This window comes from Acipenser ruthenus, chromosome 21, assembly GCF_902713425.1.
Source record: "Acipenser ruthenus chromosome 21, fAciRut3.2 maternal haplotype, whole genome shotgun sequence".
Taxonomy (NCBI): domain Eukaryota; kingdom Metazoa; phylum Chordata; class Actinopteri; order Acipenseriformes; family Acipenseridae; genus Acipenser; species Acipenser ruthenus.
The window spans coordinates 28,037,080-28,057,518 of record NC_081209.1 but is presented as its reverse complement, the minus strand read 5'-3'; the positions used below and the strand labels follow the sequence as shown (position 1 = coordinate 28,057,518).

Below are 20,439 nucleotides of genomic sequence, written 5' to 3'. Positions count from 1 at the left end.
CAGTGAAAATCTTATTGTGGATTGCAGTCGAACAAGCAAAGCCTAACAAAACAGAATATTGAGGTGTGTATGTGTGTGTGTGTGTGTGTGTGTGTGTGTGTGTGTGTGTGTGTGTGTGTGTGTGTGTGTGTGTGTGTGCTTAAAAATCTATACAGCCGACTGTATATAACCCTATTGCAATGAAAGCAAGGGTTTGCAGAGGGAAACGAGCACCATTGAACACCATTGAAAGCGACCCCCGATATCAAAACACAATCGTGTATCTCACAGTGTACTGGGGAAAGCAGAGACGAAGAATCTGAACCCGAATTTCACAGCCATCATTATGGTAGCCCCGTGAATGAAAAGCAGCCAGCTGCAATTAGCTACAGAGCGACTCTCCTGGCAAACAGAGGGGCCAGGATTATTGCAGAATCATTTATATCTTCCAGGCCAGTAAGCATTGGAGCCTGTATTATATGTTAGCATAAGAATAGAAACAGGCCCTGTGAACTTCTCCGACCTATTGACCCTTCTCCCCAGAAATGAATAGCACCACTTTCAGGCTCCTCAGCCTTCCTGCAGGCTTGAGCCATGCATCCATTCCTAATCACGGTAATTTAATATATCTGAAGCCCCTGGCTGCTTTAGTTTAGCTCCTCTATAGTTTGTTTTAGGCATTCACTACTTCTCACCCCATCATTAGAGCTCCTTATTTGGTGAATTTAAGGGGCTGCTATGAGACGACAAGTCCCTTTTCATCACTTAAATAAGCTGTGCCTCTATATAATTAGAACGCTTTTCCCAACTACTGAGTCTTTTCAGTTGGGCGAAACAAAACAAAAAGGACGACTATTCATCGGCTTGTTATGCACCATACCAAACATGCATTGAATACCCGTCTTACTAGCTTACATGCATGCATGCATACATACCACTTTTTTACTGAAACTTTTAGCAATTTAAATCATGGCGTTTATTATCGATATTAAAATTATGGAATTAAAATGACATATGCTATGACATATGTGACGAACGTATCCTTTTCTTCAATGTGTGTGTTGTGAGAGGTGTGTATGTATGCATGTTTATTATTAGCAGTAGTAAGTGTCGTTGAGAAACGATATAGTTTTTCGAGTTCTAAATGAAGTTCCAATTTAGGTGTGTTTGCTGCTGTGAATCCGAGTTCATAAATACAATAAAGCGACACAGAAAAACCTTTGCCATCCAGCAGAAACGGGACACTGTTTCTTTAAACGAGGGCAGATCTGCACGTTTAAGTATAAACCTTGAGTCTGTGCGCCTTTGATTAACTGTTACAAACCTGGGCCACCGTTAAAAAGCACTTACAGTCAGATAGAAACTGTATTGACAACAAATATTACATGAACATCTTAAACTGGCAAATAAAGCGTTATCGCGGGTTTGTTTAGAAAGCCATCCTTTTAGTCAACAGCGACATGATTTTTAAAAGGAGTTTGTTTGTTTCTTTGTTTTTTCCGTGCCCAGTGTTGGCTGCGGGAAAAAGGACCTTTGTAATATGATAAGAACTTAGGGAGGTTTACAACAAACCCGCGTGTAGCCTGAGGTGCTCGTTATCGTAGTTTATTTGAGCTGCGGCTATGCTAAAATGGTTAAAGGAAAGTGAACATAAAAATATAGTAAAATAATATATATATATATATATATATATATATATATATATATATATATATATATATATATATATATATATATATATATATATATATAAATGAAAAGAGCAGAGCGAGATTTATAAAGCGGCTTCTGTTACAGAAGTGGACATCATACAGGTTTGCTTATAGCAGGAAGATTGCAGGTGAGATATCAGCATCAGTCTGTATGGGCTGTTATGAAATAGATTGCAGATTGCATCGTTACAACCCCATAACATTTAAGAAATCAAGGCAATTTTAACTTCCATTTCGGGTGCATGATTGTACTATCCCACTGTTAACGCTCCCTTTGAGTAATATAAAAGGTAAGGCAAAGGTACCACCATTCTACATTTTAAAAAATACATTATGTCAGTGATTCCTTCAATACCCCACCCGAATTAGCCCAGGTTTTCAGCTGGCCTCCATAATGCATCCTTTCTAATTGTCACTCTTCAACGGGCTTCATTAACGTTGCAGCCCTTCATTTAGGAGCGCCGCTTTGAACTTATCAAAAGGGACTGAAGTTAAGAAAGGAACATAGAGCGCGAATAATCAAAATGGAAGGAAATGGGAGAGAAAACGAGATCAAAATTTATTAAAATTTTACAATTTGCAAAACTGTCTGAATAGACGAGTAATAGACAAATACCATCTCCTTATGAACTGTGTATAAAATAAAAGAACATGGGAAAGACGGTTCTGGATGTTACATGACAGTTACTGAGAATAATAATAATAATAATAATAATAATAATAATAATAATAATAATAATAATAATAATAATAATAATAAATCAATACATACAAATCACCTGCATACTAAATCACCTATCTCATATGCATCCAGTATTCTGTTGCGATAGTAACTGTAACTGTGCACAGCAATATCAACTCTATGGTTCTATAGAACTTTTAGGACTCGATAATTAGATGCTTGATATTCTAATTGTTTCCAAATATCAATGAGTTTTATCCCTTAAAATATAGTTTTAATGATAGAATAAAGAATGTAGGAAATAAGTACTGAATATTATGTAGGGTCTGTACATAAAATAAGTTTGTAACTAACACAGACCCATATTGTATTTCTGTTACATAGTAACATAAGAAGAATTAATTAATCACATACACGCACACTAACACGTCTTTTCGTAGGCTTATCAATGACCCATTTGACAAACACGCTACCAAAATGGGGGAAAAGGCGAAATTTACAAATTACCAATGCTCACCAGAGCGGTGATTAAGTGCACTCGAAGTAGATTACTGTGTTCAAAAGGCAGCACAAAAGAGAGTTGGGATTAGATTGATCAGGTAAGCGCCTCTGCAAATAGATTCCATTCACTGCAGCCTCGTGGGACGAAGAATGTACTTTCACTATTACTTATCATCAGCCTTCAGAGAGGGGATGTGTAGAAACAGACCTCTCTGTGGAACAGGTGCGTTGTCAACTCAAGCTGCCCTTCTCTTCCACAGAACAGAACTATTTCAATACGACGCTGAAGGGTTGCTGTGAAAGGTGTTTTGTTCTGTTACATTATTTCAGCATCGTTTCCAAGTTTCAGCAAAACACCGGATTGGTTATTTCTTTTATAAGAATCCATATGTTAAATTGACAGTGTATTGAAGGAACAATGGACAAACAGAAAGTTGTGTTCTTAACGAGCAGTAACACAGACACTGAGCTGTAAAAGCAAATGTTAAATAATTAAACACATATTTAAAAATAATTTAAAAAAAAAACATCTCACCATCTTAATTGAAAAAAAAACTTTAGATGCACCAAAAACATTACCTAAAAAATGACGCCATACATTGTGTAACGTCTAAAAATAAAACTCTTTGCATTATGAATATTCAAAGAGAGAGAGAGAGAGAGAGAGAGAGAGAGAGAGAGAGAGAGAGAGAGAGAGAGAGAGAGAGAGAGAGAGAGCATACAGACAATTAACTGCATTTTTTGTATTATTTTAATAGTAATTACTGTCTGTCTGTTTTGTAATTGGCAGACTTAGAGTATAAAAACCATCAAACCACTTTAGACTTACGTAACACTGCCGATGTTGCAACACGCACAGCCTACTGTAATGCTTAAAAGAAATGCGTCATGAGAACAGAGCAGCGTATTAGCAAACAGTCATGAGCTTCATGTTTTCTTTGGGGAAAAGACACTTGTTTTACACATGAAACGTCACAGACTCGGGGTTAACAAGGAGAACGCTTTTTATGCATCAATGTGTCGGGTTTCAAAAAGATGCTTGATTCATTAACCGGGAACGACCTAAAAATAGATTAATAGGTATTTCAATATAAAAGCTATTTCACAAGGATGGGTATTAAGGTACTGCTTAAAAAACACGTGTCCATATTCACCATAGCTTGGTGAATATGGACACGACTAGCTAGGACATGTTTCTAAACACACACACACACACACACACACACACACACACACACACACACACAGTAAAAGAAAGGGAAAGCGGGTTCTGTGTGTAGTAGAAGGCTCTAGAACCCTCTTTCTTAAGAGAGATGTGTCACTTGTTGCCAGCTGTCTCAGTGAGCCCAGGAGCGGATGGGATGAGAACCTGACGAGAATGAGTTAATTGTGGCTTTGGATTACTTTACATCCCCCGTTAGACAGGCCATGTAATTTTAAAAGGAGAAAAGGTCTCGCTAGTACAGATGCAACATGTATTATAGTGCAGCTGCACACGATTTCAATGAGAGAGAGAGAGAGAAAGAGAGAGAGAGAGAGAGAGAGAGAGAGAGAGAGAGAGAGAGAGAGAGAACGGGGAATGTGTGTGCGAGAGAGATGGAGTGATGGGAGGGAAAGGGAAAACAGAGCGGAGATAGGAAGAGGGATGGACGGAGAGGGATGACAGACAGCAACCAAAGAGGGAGATAGATTTTTCTGTTGTTGAAAAAGTGAGAGTAAATGTATTCACAAATTACTGTCAAATGAATTGTAAATTGGCGTTTAAACCGTTGCTACTAAAGCTATATCCCTTCTGTATAATACTCTTCATTTCAAGGAGAGGAACAAATGTCGTTCAGATGTGTGTGTGTGTGTGTGTGTGTGTGTGTGTGTGTGTGTGTGTGTGTGTGTGTGAGTGTGTGTGCGTGTGAGTGAGTGTTTCCTTTAAATAACAGCTTGTGCAAAATGGAGGAGATACGGCGGTAGTGATTCGCTATCGCGTCCTGTCAATAACAGAATGCATTTGTTTGACGCAGAAGCGCAGACCTAGCGACGCAAAGGTGGATGGGTGCGTTGCAAGGGGCACGAGCTTGCCCAGTGTAAAGTGGAGGTATACCCGTAGCCTATGCGCAACATTCTTACACTGCAAAGGGAACGTTGTATTGACTGATATACATATCTGCTTAACTGTGTGCATCCTAGACTGGTAAATCAATAAAAATCGTGTTTCTCTTCCAGTCCCGAGTTATTAATATAAACACATGCAATGTGCGTGGCATGTTGAATATCTCGTATACCTCACCATGCGGGGAGCCGAGGCAGCCATGATCACGAAGTGCTGTCTGGAGAAATAATGTGAAGAAGCGCGTCGGTAAAGGCTGATCACAGTGTTGCACGGATCTGTTGATTGGGTCTTACTAGCACACTGGATTTGAATCCTATCCTTTTGCTCATACAGTGTAAACAAGGTGTGTTAAACGAGCACAGACTACGACGAAGGATTGCACACTGTCTGTGTTACAATGTCTAATGAAGGGGACACGGCTGCACGTCTATTTGAATTGAACACAAAGACCCCGGCAAGCACTTTCCCAGAATCTGTTTTGCACAATTTTGCAAACGGTGTATTCTCTAAATGAAAACTCTATACATTCTGTCTATTGTAATGATCTAAACTACATAGATATAGTTTAGCATTCTAGTCATTATTGATTATGTAACGGTGCAGAAGACACACTTCTCCGCGTTTTGCAACCACAATAATAATAATAATAATAATAATAATAATAATAATAATAATGTGTGACTTCATATGCTCTACCTAGACTGATTTTCAGTTTTTGTTGTTATATTGCACCTATTCCTTGCAAACCAGAGCTACAGACGCATTGCCTGTCCCCTGTATTTAACATCTTGTTTCTGCACCTGGAATTATACAAGCCCCAGGCCAGAGGACCATACAAAACACCAACAGCTGTTACAGTAAACACGATTTCTAAATACAGTGCTTTCGAGTTTCAAAAACACCAACAAACTGCTCTCACAAAGCAGAGCAAAGTCACTGACCCTCCCCTGTGCTCAAAAGACCAGTTCCTTGGACTTGTCGGTTATGTCATCGCGGTTGAATGTGCGCGTCTATAAGTCAGACATAGCCGAGCAGCGGGCTGCAAGGCCGGAAGACAGCAGAGCGCTGCTGTAGCTCGTGCTGAATATTATATGTTCTCGTGAGGGGTAACATGCATCACGCTGCCTCTCCCCTGCACGCCATCCGATTCCGAATAAGGAATTGTAGCTCCGCTGCAAGTGTAAAAAAAAATGAGGGTCCTTTTTCCTTTCAGAAAATATCGATCAATTATAGTAAGCAAAAAGAAATCTTGCTAAGATATGCACGAACTATATATATTTTTATTGTCGCACGTATTACATAATGGGAAACCGGCTTATTCGATTTCCAACTATGCACACAATCCATTTCATGTCATTATAGGGAAGCGCTCCGGCTAATTCTTTGAGTGTATATAAAGCCATAATCTACAATTAAACCGGTATACGCTTTAAAGCTCATTGATTGTTTAGTAATTGAAATAATGTGCCGAGCATGTTCTCAACTTAATATGCTCCTCGTGCTTCACGGCACTTCCCAGGCCCCTCGTGCCGAGTCTCCTGTCCTATTGTTTAAGGCGAGCGCGTGGTACTGAAGGGACAGCGCCGTGTGATCCGAGTACTCCCGAATTACTTACTCTCGTCATCGTTATTAACGTAAGCGTACTTATCTCAATTACCGGCTCTACTTCGTGCTGCTGTTCAAACAGCGGAGACATGCGTGTCGGGCATCTTTTTAACTTTGCAAAGCATCCATTACCTCCTATGAAAACGGCTTATGCATAGCTGCTATATCTGCAGATGTTCTGCCACTCAAATCCCAAAAGTTTAGCAGCTCGTAGTACTTTAAGGAGGCAGTTGACTTGATGTTTTCAGCCAAATGTTCCTGCTTTAAAAAAGCCATGCAATCTCCTTCAGTTTTGCTTTAGGCGATAACATGGCAGGTGCTGTTTTGGTGTTTTTTCTAGTGTGATTTGTATAATATTGGGGTCCGTTCAATTGATCTAAATAACACCGCCGTTTAAACATTACAACTGGATCAGACCTTGCATTTCAACTTTCCCCAAAGAGACTCACACGCACTGTTAGAGATACTGATAGAAACCGTGACGGTGATTGGATCCGCCATCCTTGAGGTCGATTCAATAGCCCCACTGCGTATGATTTTAACTACAGTTGCCCATGAGTGATATATACCCCTCAGTCTGGCACGATTAACAACTAACAACTACAAAACTAAGAACTAATCCTAGAACTAATGTATAGTATACATCTGATGAACATGCAGCGCTCAGCCGATCTGACTAGAATCACTCGATTTAATGGGACGTTATCAAGAAAAACCAAGCCACAGGAGGGGTGCAATGCTTCTCATTTCATTTTAAGCAGGGACCTTTTAGGCCATGATGAATATATATATATATATATATATATATATATATATATATATATATATATATATATATATATATATATATATATATTCATGTTCCCTGTAAGACTTTATTACACAGAATTCACTGATTTACTGTATTGTACATCGAGTTTCATGAGTGTTCTTGACGATATAGGAAACCAGCCAGCTGTATAAAACAGCACTATCCAATAACAACGAGACAATCGTAAATATTATTATTATTATTAGTAGTAGTGGTAGTAGTAGTAGTAGTAGTAGTAGTAGTAGTAGTAGTAGTAGTAGTAGTAGTAGTAATTGGTCCTTGTGAAACTACCAAACCATTTGAAATCGTTTATCTTTAATATTATACTGAGTAGCCAAATAAATGTTGTTTATTTATTTGTGTGTGTGTGGGGGGGGGGGGGGGGGGGGGGGGGGGCTGTAGAATCATCTAACAATACATGGGTGCAGTAATCACTAGCATTACATTAAAAAATAAAAAAACAGTTACAGGACTTTCTGAAATTGCACGTATTAGACTCAGCACAATAGCATGGTGTTCTATTCGAAAGAGACCCTGCAAACTTAAACGGAGTTGCAAGTTAACGTTAATATGAGCGGCGTGGGCTGCTCTACAGTGCACCAGAGAAAAAGACACTATACGACATCATGCAATGTGCATGCAAGGTGTAAAGTCGACTTTAATACAGTGTGTGCGACCTTTAGAACTGCCAGGAATATCTGTCATTGCAATCATTTTGACAGTGCTGCAGTCTCCCAATATAGTACTGCAAGTGTTTCACTCAGATACACAAAGACAGACAGAGTTACGTCAGGAGGGTCATTTTATTGAACTTAACACCGTCGCCCTACAATGTATAGACCTTGTTTTGTATTCAGTGTTTCTGGTTTGTCACACATTAACAACGCTAATCTATAAGCAAATCTATCATTTAGATGCAATTATACGTTAGATGTACAATTCAAAATGAAATGTTTTTTTTTTTTTTTTTTTAGATATCTTTAATGTATATCTCAATCCGAACTCAAGGCCCTATTGAGAAAATACGATTAAAAAAGGGGGATGTAAAATATAAGAAATAACTTTTAGTTTTCCATTAAAATGTCTGTTTTTGGATCTTATTTAAATACGACCCTTAACTCTTGAATTATGAGAGTTTGTTATAACTGTACACCTCTGGAAAACACAATTACACCATTTCTGAATAACCTTAGTTAATTAACCTGGATTATATACAAATGTCACACAATTAAGAGGACCAGACAGTACAAAGATTTTAATGGAAAAAGGGGGAAAAAATTGCTAGATTATTTACATTAAAAGAGAACCTCTAGACTGAAATATAATTGTAAACATTACGTTTTGTTAACATTAGTAGATTTTTTAATCTATGAGCCGTTTACAGATTTAACCTACTTTTGTGAAACGAAATATTGCATGCTTTATCAAGAATTTGTATAAATAGAGTACATTTTACATTTGTATTGTTTGGTAATAATAATAATAATAATAATAATAATAATAATAATAATAATAATAATAATAATAATAATAATATAGTTCATAGTTAAACTAAAACGTTTCTATTAAAAACTCGATCATGCAAATTAGTAACACCGCGATATTCCATAATACTCACCTGGTATATATTACCATGGTATATATTACCATGAATACCTTTACCTATTCGTTTGTGATATCGAATGACTTATTAGTATGAACAGATATTGTTGCAGTATCTTTCCTAAAGAAAAATCCTTAAAAACCCGTGAACTAGGTCTTATCTGCAATTATATCGATGGATCAAATTATTAACGGAAAGCACGTGGAAATCGGGAAAAAAAACCCTTTGATATTACAGTATTTTAAATAGAGTTAATGCATAAATAATAGAGGCATGAGGCATCCGATCAAATATACATCAGTATATCTACTTTACAATTCGTTTTTCTGAATGGAAAAATAAATGCTTTCTCAAAAAAAATATACATTTTATAAAAACCAACGAGTTTAAGTCCATTAAACACTTTTGTAGCTGTTAAAGTGTTTAACCTGTAGTACTTTGTATTTAATCATATCCTGATGTAACTATCACTATTTAATCATATCCTGATGTAACTATCACTATTATCTGCTGTATTATTGAATTGTGGTTTGTCACACTTGTACTTTGCTTGAACAAAGGTTATTGTATTTATCTTGCTCTTATTGTATTACTTGTATTGTAACACTTGAAATGTATTTGCTTACGATTGTAAGTCGCCCTGGATAAGGGCGTCTGCTAAGAAATAAATAATAATAATAATAATAATAATTAAAGTCCCAAAGACTTTCTGGCAAAAACGCATTTGTCTTATTTTGGGAGAGCCTGTTCTGGTTTGAGGAGTGTAATCCGGCTTTAACATGACGGTGGGACAGGGTTACACTATTTGCAATGTATCGTTTTAAACATATGTGTGATGCATATATAACACCGGTGCATCACTAGACCAGGTTACAGGTGAAGCACATTATTAAAAGATTATGTTGCTTCGGCTATAATGTTTATAAATCACTGCGATGAAATTTGATTTATCCAAATCCACAATCTAAAAAAGATATCCCTATTCTTTTAAGAGCCAGCTGTTCCACAGAGTGTAGAACTGTCTTCCTTGCTGCGTTTTAAAATAGGAATCCTCCATTTGCCTGTTTTAATATTTCGTCTTCATACAGAATTCCCTGTCTCTTTTGCATAGTTACAGTAGAACCAATAAACTCTTTAGCGAGAGCGAAATGCTGAAAATGGATCATTTCTTTTGCGACGCCAAGAAAACAGCACTCGTACAATTACAGCCCTTAATTGTTTGATTAGATTGAAATAGTTTATATATATATATATATATATATATATATATATATATATATATATATATATATATATATATATATATAGGTTGATTAAATTAATTTAGAACGTTTGATTTCGTTTTTTTATTGCAAATAATTCAATTATAATTACAGTCTAATACATTCGCGAAGCACCTGTGAGGCGATCATATCTATTCCAATAAAGGCATTGCGGTACGAAATACCTTAACAGGATTGGTCCAGGAGTCACAAACATTCAGGTGACGCAAACAAAAACTAACGAAATTAAACGAGGATCAAATTAATAATGGTAGACGTTTTCTTTTTAGAGTAGGGTATTGTGCTGTGTTGGTGTTTTAATTGTACAATCGGGTACATCCAACATCCCACGATGTACAAAGCATACATATTTAAGCCGTGCTACTCCCAAAAAAGGACGCTGCGCGTTTAAAATCATCCAGTTTTAATATAACAGTCACAAAATAAAGAAAACACGACGCCCGATTTACCATAGAGTATGCGTCATGCACACACGGGAACGGATAGGTTAGAAGTGTTCTGAAATAAATATATTTAATAAATACCATCCAAACTATTTGGAACCAAGGATAAGATGGGAAATCACTATAATTGAACAATGCCTGTTTTATTACAGACCTGCCCGTAACAATTTAGGGAAAGCGAATACAGAGGCGCTGTCCACGGCCGCTAGTGCTGAATGCTGCGAGGTCACGGTACAGGCAAAGAGAGTCGGCGCGATATTGTAATTTTTTTGTATACGTTTATGTACCTCTTTTTACACGACAAATCTATTGCTGATATATATATATATATATATATATATATATATATATATATATATATATATATATATATATCAGATAGAAATCTAGTAACTACTAGTTCTGAAGATCTGTTTAAAAATAATATATCTGGATCATTTACTAACAAACAGCTTGGTTGTATGGATGTTTATATAGTATATTAAAATTGGATTATTTTAGCTATTTCCTATATGAATCATATATCATAGTATTTAACATTTCAAATATTTCATTAAACTATAATTGTATATAAATACATGAACAGTAGAAGTCAAATACATCTAAATAAACTGCCTATGCATGCCCATGTTCTTCGTGAACTCTAGACTATACACACAAAGCAAGGGCATGGCTGTGGGGGTGTTCAGAGTTCGAAGAATGTCAATTACTCAGAGGTAAAATCCTAACAAACCACTCAATATTCTGGCAAAGAAACAATGACGGACATCAGTTTCACCAGCATCCGATTTTTATTGGCAATTAGAAAGTCGACGTTTATTTTCCCCTACTACCAAACGTGCTTCAAGATGACCGCTGTACAGAAATAGTTCGTGAGAATTTCGTTAGGCGTATCAGCTAAACGTGTGTTTACGGGTTCAAAAATGCAAATCACCGTTCAAACCTAGAGGTCAAAGTGAAGCGCCGTGACAAAACAAAAACAAAGGAGCTAAGGACCAAACCACGCTATCATTTCGAAATGTAATGAAATAGATGTTGCCAAATTGCATCATAAAACAACATCACAGCTACTGCTGGCAGGCTGTTATTAAAGACATGAAATACACGCTGTAAAACAGTGATAATGTGCAGCATTAACGAGAAATGCAAAGCAAGAAATGCATACTAAGAGCGTCGAGCAGCGATACACATGTCTGAGACATATCATTAATATGACGGTGGGTCAAGTTTACAAACATGTTTCTTGTACTGTGGGATTTTTAGAGTTGTTGAAGTACAATGTGTAATCCTGTAATATAATATTACGATATCAGTACCCTACCAACACTTTACAGGACCTGAAGATTTTCAGCACCAGGGACAGCTCTCAGTCAGAAGCCTCGATTCACGTTTCACTGCTAATAAGGGTTTGGGTGTGTAACTTTTATTATTATTATTATTATTATTATTATTATTATTATTATTATTATTATTATTATTATTATTATTATTTATTTATTTATTTATTTCTTAGCAGACGCCTTTATCCAGGGCGACTTACAATTGTTACAAGATATCACACTATGTTTTACATACAATTACGTTAGTTTTTACACATTATGTTTTACATACAATTACCCATTTATACAGTTGGGTTTTTACTGGAGCAATCTAGGTAAAGTACCTTGCTCAAGGGTACAGCAGCAGTGTCCCCCACCTGGGATTGAACCCACGACCCTCCGGTCAAGAGCCCAGAGCCCTAACCACTACTCCACACTGCTGCCCATACATGAAATAAATACGCAATGTTGTAGATCTCATTATACCTTGATGACCATGAAAGAATGTGTTGAAAAGCTGAGTGGAACTATACACCGAGAAGAGACTATAAAAAGACGCCCATATTTAGATAGTATATTTAAATTTAAAAAAAGAAAGATTGGATTAGCTTTACTATTTCCTATGTGAATGATATATAATAGTATGTAATATTTCACTGCGCCTACACTGAAAATTAATCGTGCTAGAAATTATTTTTAAAAAAGTTTACTCTTAGATCATCATTTACTTTTTTTTTTTAAGAAAAAACATTTTAAAAATTACAGGGAAAATGTAATTATATTATTATTATTATTATTATTATTATTAGTAGTAGTAGTAGTAGTAGTAGTAGTAGTAGTAGTAGTAGTAGGTTCATTTTCTTTGCATTGTTTTTAAAATCAAGTACATTTCAGAGAAGCGTTTTAAAATGACATTTTGTCATAGAACCTCATTGAACAGCACACTATACAGTACCAATGTGTACCCTCCTGATTGCATGAAGGTATACATTCAAGCCTATCGTGTATGACCTTCTTTGACTTTATCAGTAATCACCTCCAATTCCAGTAAAACTAAAGCGCGTCTCTCGAAGGGTGCTGTATTTGATTAGATTTCTCTGTGTTTTAGTTAAAGGTTAATAACATGTACTTTTCATCATGTTTCTCCTCCCTTGGGTATTTTTTATATCATGCTTGTTTTGTTTCCAGTGTATTTCACTTTGAGTTTATGGATGACGCTCACAGGAGCTTGTGCAATGCGTCATATCTCTCTACTTCCTATCGGGTTGCCATGAAGGAAGAAAACAGGGACATCGGGATACAAAAGCAAACACAACAACCAGTTTTATAAAACCTTCAAACTACAGCAATGAAAGCCATGTAAGATCAAACCTGTGCATACATACAACATGCCAACGAAGAACTCATCCTCTCTACAATGGGTGGGTCTTTACCTTCCACTCAGGATCGCTGCTGGGCGGGGCGCTGGTAAAGGTACAGCGAAGCCCGGAACCCTAACGGGATGTGCCCTCTCTGCACACGCATGTGTTTATCACGGGTTAATGCAGTGCAGCCGCGGTTCTCAGATAGCACATGTTTCAAAGGGCAGACCACTTTTTTCCGAGTTTAACTACTAGATTTCCAAATGCAAATAATTCTAAATATTTGTGAAACGGTGCATTTTTAAAGATAGGACTGTTCTATTTTAATTATTTCCATAATATACTAGGACTAATATAATATGTAAAGCATGTTACACATTAAAATAATACTATTAATAACCACAACCATAATAAAGCACTATCTAAAAAAAAGGGAATTGTGAATTGTTTACGAACTGGTTGTATCGAGCAGTGGGAGAAACACTGACATGAGGAAAGTCTGCTGCTCGTGCTCGTTAAATAGACAGTTTCTGTGCGATGATCCCTTTTAATGAATCATGCAAACAGCACCGAATGATAACTGTTCCCCTGCACCTTTAAATGTAAAAAGAATGCTGAGGAAGATTCGATTGCGTAGGAAGCAGGAATGCTCGTTCGTGACACACAGCATTGTGTATTAATGTACTGCAGTGCAGTCATAGTGACACACTCCTCCATGCTAATTAAACATGGCTGCTTTACCGAGGTCATCGCCTTGGCAACAATTAGAGGGGTGTCAAGCACGAATGAAAGGATCCATGTTGGCTTAATATAAATTAATTGATCAATGATATTTATTTTAAGAAAAAAACGGATTTATCTGGAATTATATTATACTCCAGTAAGGACAAGAAATGAGATGATAAATGTGTGTGACAATTTTATTCCACCAAAACATTTTTTCCATCACTGTTGCATCATATAACAAGGACTGCATTGTTGGGAATGGTGATCTCTGACGATTTGGGGTGCAGTATTGTAATGAGAAGAAAAGCAGCAAAGGAGGTCTCTTAATCCTGGTATTATTTGGCGATTGTGATCAGTGCACTATGCCTAAAATGCAAAGAGCGTTTCAATGCATTATCCCTATTGGTGTTGGTTAAATCTCTTGTATTTAAGACCCCCACAGTGTTTCATACCTCAAAGTAAAAGTGGATCTCTCCCTTGTGTACCGTTCTTTTTACAGAAGAGCGGGGTGTGCAGGAGCTGGCCCCTGGCAGAGAGCGGTCTAGGGCTGCTCCTCTTTGGGTTGGTGGTGTGACAGTGTAACCATCCCTCAGCACCTGGGGTAAGTGCACCAGTAGAACAGACTCAAACCAAGCTCTCTTCCACTTCCACAATTTGATTGCACTTTAGGGTTTTGCTGATTAGTTTTTGTCTCGTTTGTCTGCGCATTGTTTTTTGTGTGTGTGTGCGTGCGTACGTGTGCGCGTGCGTGCGTGTGTGTGTTTAATTGGAGCACCACAAGCTGCACTGTAGTGGCTTGGAAAGGGAACTCTATTTCTCAGGTCCACAACTCAATTAATTTCCTGCAGTCTGTGGTTACAGATGCCATGAGATCTTCAGATAATACATCAGAATGTACATATAAGTACACACACAGACACATCTATGAATCTATGCTTAGTGCTTGTGGGTAAAAAAAAAATCTGTTGGGCTCATCCTCTCACACACAGGTTTCTCCCGAAGTGCACCACACTGCCCAGCTCGCAAGCCCCAATTTAGTCATTGCCACCAATAGTAGTTACATCATCAGCCCTTGTGCTTGGGGTGAAGGTAGCAGCGTCTGTTACAAATTCATTAGCAAAGAAGCCCAGCTTGCATTCAGCATTTTGTAACTGTACTTTCCAAGGGTAGCTAAATGGGATTAAACAAAAAGATCAGAAGGGTGGCACAGGCGTTGCTAGATGAACATAAAGCAAAGTTAGTTACGTGACCCCTCATAGTTCATAAGAATCATGTGCAATGAAAAGTGCTCTATAGAGTGTTCTATTTACCAGGGCTGCATTTCATATTAGAACATAAGAACATAAGAAAGTTTACAAACGAGAGGAGGCCATTCGGCCCGTCTTGCTCATTTGGTTGTTAGTAGCTTATTGATCCCAGAATCTCATCAAGCAGCTTCTTGAAGGATCCCAGGGTGTCAGCTTCAACAAAATTACATTATTATATTGAAACCATTACATAAAATCCTCCATTATCAAGTGTATAGGAATTGTGTATTATAAAACCTACACAAAATAAGGTTTCCTAGAGACCCACATGGTGTTGTATGGTACTCCCAGCGTCTTGGATATGGTATAGATTAGAACATTATGAACATAGCATTCCTGCCACAACGTGCACTCGGGTTTGCTGGCTCTTGGATCTAACAGTGGTTAGATTTGTTAAAATAGCAACGAATTACATGATGCCTTTCCCACCTCAAAATGTATTTGTCTGTAAAACCAATCAGAAAATACCGATTCTGTTCTCTGTGTTCCTATAAATAAAGGACGAGTATACAGTATGAAAACAAGAATGCTGTGTTCCATTTATTACACACTACATTCAGAGTAGTTTTACAGGGCACTAAAAACAGCAGGATCGGGGTATGCAATGAATAAAATACATGATGAATAAAGTGATGGAGTTGGTGAAAAAAAAATGCATTCAAAACAGAATAATACAAACATGTATTTATACCATAGTGTGGAGTCTCGATGTGTCTGCACCGCTACAACACAGACCTTCCCTTGGTGTTGTTGGTAGAGTCAGGCAAGCCTGTGTCAAAAACACGTACCCTAACCCTGGGCCCTTCACTTCCCACGCTCCCTTAACAGCCCCCCCCCCCCCCCCCCCCCCCGACCTCGGAATGTACTTTTCTGTTTGTCATCGCCGCAGCAGGCCGAATCAGAGAAAATGTCCACTTAATTGGAGAGTTCCAGAAGAGAAACGGTGGTCTATTCACAGACTGACCCGCCTGCAATGGGAGAGGGGGCAAGGCAGAGTGTACGCATTGTGCTGACCACAATAGAGCGCTTGACCGGTAAATTGTGGCCATGATGTGGAAGCACTGTGCGACAGATTGCCCTGGCAATGACGGGGGCGGAGGAGGGAGGACGGGGTCATCGTATTGTTAGAGCTGGTCTACTAAAACCCGAAGCAACGGCTTAAGCAACTCAAAAGCAATTAGCAAGCTTGTACACCTATTGTCATTCATCCATCGGCGAACAACCATCAAAAGAAAAGTAGTCATTCTAGGAGTAGGCGCCGATAAAGGGGTCTGGTACCAGTCGCGCTTCTTTACAAGGCAATTCTAATGGAGTCCAATTGTTTTGTTTTTGTGTCTCTGTAAAAATAACTCAAAGTCCCCTTTCATACCAGTGTGGATTATTTACATTTTAATATGAACATAAAGGGAACTCAGAACTGGTTTTAATGAACGGATTCCTCCATTCATTCGTTTGAAGCTAACAACTCGTTAAATCTTTTTTAAAGGTAGCGTTATTAAACAGCTGTAAAATATATTTTAATCGAAATATTATACAAACCTAAAAGTTTTACACTGTAAAGTAAGTCTGTAAGAATTAGACATAGGAAATACCGTCTCGATGTTCCACAGGTAAGTTTTCAAAATACGTTTTCTGCTAATTCAGTGCTCGACTCAGAAAGACTCGTAACATTATTACTTTAACAAAAGGCAGATGTTATTACCAGTAGGATTTCTACTGGTAAAAGGAAACACCCAAAAGAGTGGTTCTAATCACACCGTTAACAAAAATCTAAATCATGAATCATATGATCGTGGAGGTCAGGCAAATACTGTGCACCCGAATGAACTGTGAGGTCAAACCGTATGTATTTATTTTATTGGATTCGTTATTGCCTCGGTATTAATTCCTTTGCCTTAACATTTCACGGCTACGTTGACGATATTTCTTTATCAAAGAATTGTGTAGTTGGTTCGTATTTCCATTAATAAACACATTTAATTAGAATAGAATTAACCAGCGGAACACGAAAAGTCTGGGGTATTGCATCATTAATTGTGTATTGCTACAATGCTTCCAATGTTTTATACATTACGTTCAAAATTATTTATATAAGATAATATAATAATAAATATCAACCTGCTATTATTAAAGAGATTCGATATTTTGATTGTTTTTTCAATACTCCAATAAAGTTTAATATTTGTTTTAAATATCCAAAGAAAAAATAATGCTGCATTAATTATCTGTATATTTACATATCATTTATACATTTTTTATAAGCTTTTTCTTTAACTTTTAGTGTCATAAAGAATGAGGGTGTTTTACATGCCTCACACCACCACCTACATACGAATCAGTGGAACAAGTCATCTTTCTTTTCTTATTCTGTTTAATGGGATAGTGGTCTTTGAGCTTTAGACTTTACACTAAATTCAGTCCGAATCTCCAGGGCTTCTAGAAAGCTTCTTACAGAAATCTCTCCTCTCCTGTGATGGAAATATATGAAGCTGCTTTATACCTCTGGTCAAGTGGCCAGCCATCTCCCACAGTCCTCCTGGATGAGGAGCATGATCCAATTCAAAAGGTGCCTGTGTTAAGCACTCCCTGGGATTTGGGCATTTCAAGGTCCTGCAGCACTCCATCAATGGTAGTGGGGCGCTTTGACCTTTGGCACGTTCGTTCTTTTCTCAAATGGAAAAAAACCCTCAAAAGCGGCCTCTACAAAGCTCCAATTCTGGTCATCCTTGTTGCAAGGCAACCCTACACCTCACCTTCCCTCAGTCCTCACGCTTGCTTATCTAGCATTGTTTCTGATGGAATACGGCTATACACTCCACAGCCATTCTCAGGCTCTCTGACCCAAAGTACAAGTGTCACTAACATAAAGCTGCTCTGCATCCCACACTCATGCTTTCTTCTCTCTGGTATTCTGTAATAGAAGCCTGTCATTGCCTGCACTTCACCCTCATTCCAGGACTCTCATCTTCAACAACCCTCAAGATGTGTTGCACTTCACCCTCAATCTAAGAGTAAAGTTTTTTTGTTTTTTTTCTAAAACACAACCTCTTTTCATTGCAATCTCATTTAAAAGGCTCTCGGTTCCAGCTCAGTCTGTAATATGGGGTGCTATCCACTCCACGTTCTTCTTAAGGATCTCTCCACTCACAAGATCTATTAGAAGAAGTGCTGTGTCTTGCCACATCTTCACAATAAGACCCAGTAAACCCAGTTTAATGATAAAAATCCTTCTTCTCAAGAAGATTTAGAGGGGACATGCAAGAGACGCCGAATGGTTAAAAGTCAAAGTACCGGAGAACTTATTGTGAACGAGATCTGACTTAAAGGGAAGATTTAACTGGTTCTGGAACTGTGTGTTGTTGCATTTCAGATTCATTTAAATAACACCAATAATAATCATTAATACTAATACATGGCAAAAGACGTGTGTAGAACTAGACTTCATTAATATTGATATCATTAAGAAATCATTTTTCTTTGGGTTTATGTAGGTAAAATTGCAAAATAGTTATCATAACACGTTTATTATTTACAGATACTCCGCCTGCTGAATATCTTATGATTGAGAGTTTCTTAAGTTATGGATGAACCACCTTATATGTTCTTTTTCTATCAATAGACATGTGGATTTCAAAAAGTAAAATGGGACTTGGGATTGATTGGCCTCTCTCTTAGACCACAAAACAGTGACAATCACAAGGCTTGTCACCCAGTCTGGGACCATGACAAATCAGGGCTGCTTACCACTTTGAGTAGTGAGCATTAGGTTGTAAGGTTAGGCTACAATGAAAAATCAGTTTGCGTTTTTGCCATTATTTGCATGAAATCGATAACTCAGAAATGAATAATTAAAAACATTTTAAAAAATGCATCTAGTCAAAACGTCTAATTTAATTCATTCAATGTTATTTATTTATTTATTTGTATTCCTAATTTTTTTTCACTGGCCATTGTTTTATATTTACAGATGACAGAAAATGTATTTAAAAAATGCATTCATTATCACTTATATATAACAGGTTAGATGGGTGTTGTTTCTTTCCAATTTGAATCATTAATTCTTTGTGGAATTTCCCAAGTAGTCCCGAGTGTCTAATCCGGCCACTTGAATTATACCCCTGTGGGATGCACCTTTCATTTGCCCTTGCATCCCACGCACCTCCTATCTCTGTCTTTATCTGAGGATCTTAACCCTGAACAGAGCCCTGGGAGGAGCCCTTAACCACAGGAGAATCAATTCTCTCAGCACCTCTGCATAGCTGTGTCACAAGCAGGCTTTATTTCATAGAATGGGCAATTGGTTAAATAACTGAATAAATACCTCGATTTAAATACCTGACGATTTAAAGATTGCACACGTTTTTCAGTTTTTTAAATCAAATATTAAAAAACCAAAAGAAAGTCAACACTGTCAATTAACCAACACTTTATATATCAGTTTAAAACGTATGAATGCATTTACAGAAACAGCTGCCTTTATTCTGGTTTTATAGAGCATCATTTTAATGTAAAGCTTCTAGGTTATATTAAAATATATAATATGCTTTTGGTTTGTAATGAAACATAAGAGTGCCAAACACAGAGGCATGTTTTTTTATTGCATCATTTATAAGTACTTTCCAACAATTCACATTATAAATAACTTTAGAACTCAGATTTTGTGAAATGGTGATCCCTGTTGTAATCATCTGAAGTTAATTTTTTTTGGAAGCTGTAGATGTATACCATAAAAAAGATAAATACAATTAGATAAAAAATACCAATTAGGTTAAGAATGGGAACGTGTGTTCAGATCCAAAATGGTTGTGTCTGAGAGAAGAACCTTTATGTATTCACGTGACTTGAAGCTTATTTTGAAGACAAGGGCTGGATTTATCTGTGCAGAATAGTAACACATTACCGGCATATGATAAGACTGATAGATATATTGGATGAACACATCTCGAGCACAGTACAGAGACATCCTGCTTTAGAACCACGAGCAATACTGACACCCAAATGAA

At 37.3% G+C, this 20,439-nt stretch overlaps 1 long non-coding RNA gene across 2 annotated transcripts in view; it reads left to right on the top strand.

Annotated features, from left to right (window-relative positions):
* LOC117427834 (uncharacterized) overlaps positions 1–20,439 on the top strand; it is a 43,511-nt gene that overhangs the window by 10,960 nt on the left and 12,112 nt on the right. The window contains exon 2 of one of the 2 annotated variants that reach the window (XR_004548242.3): positions 14,629–14,730. The exons of the other annotated variant lie outside the window; for it this stretch is intronic. This is a non-coding gene — a long non-coding RNA (uncharacterized LOC117427834). The remainder of the gene's footprint in view (positions 1–14,628; positions 14,731–20,439) is intronic. 2 annotated transcript variants of the gene reach the window in all.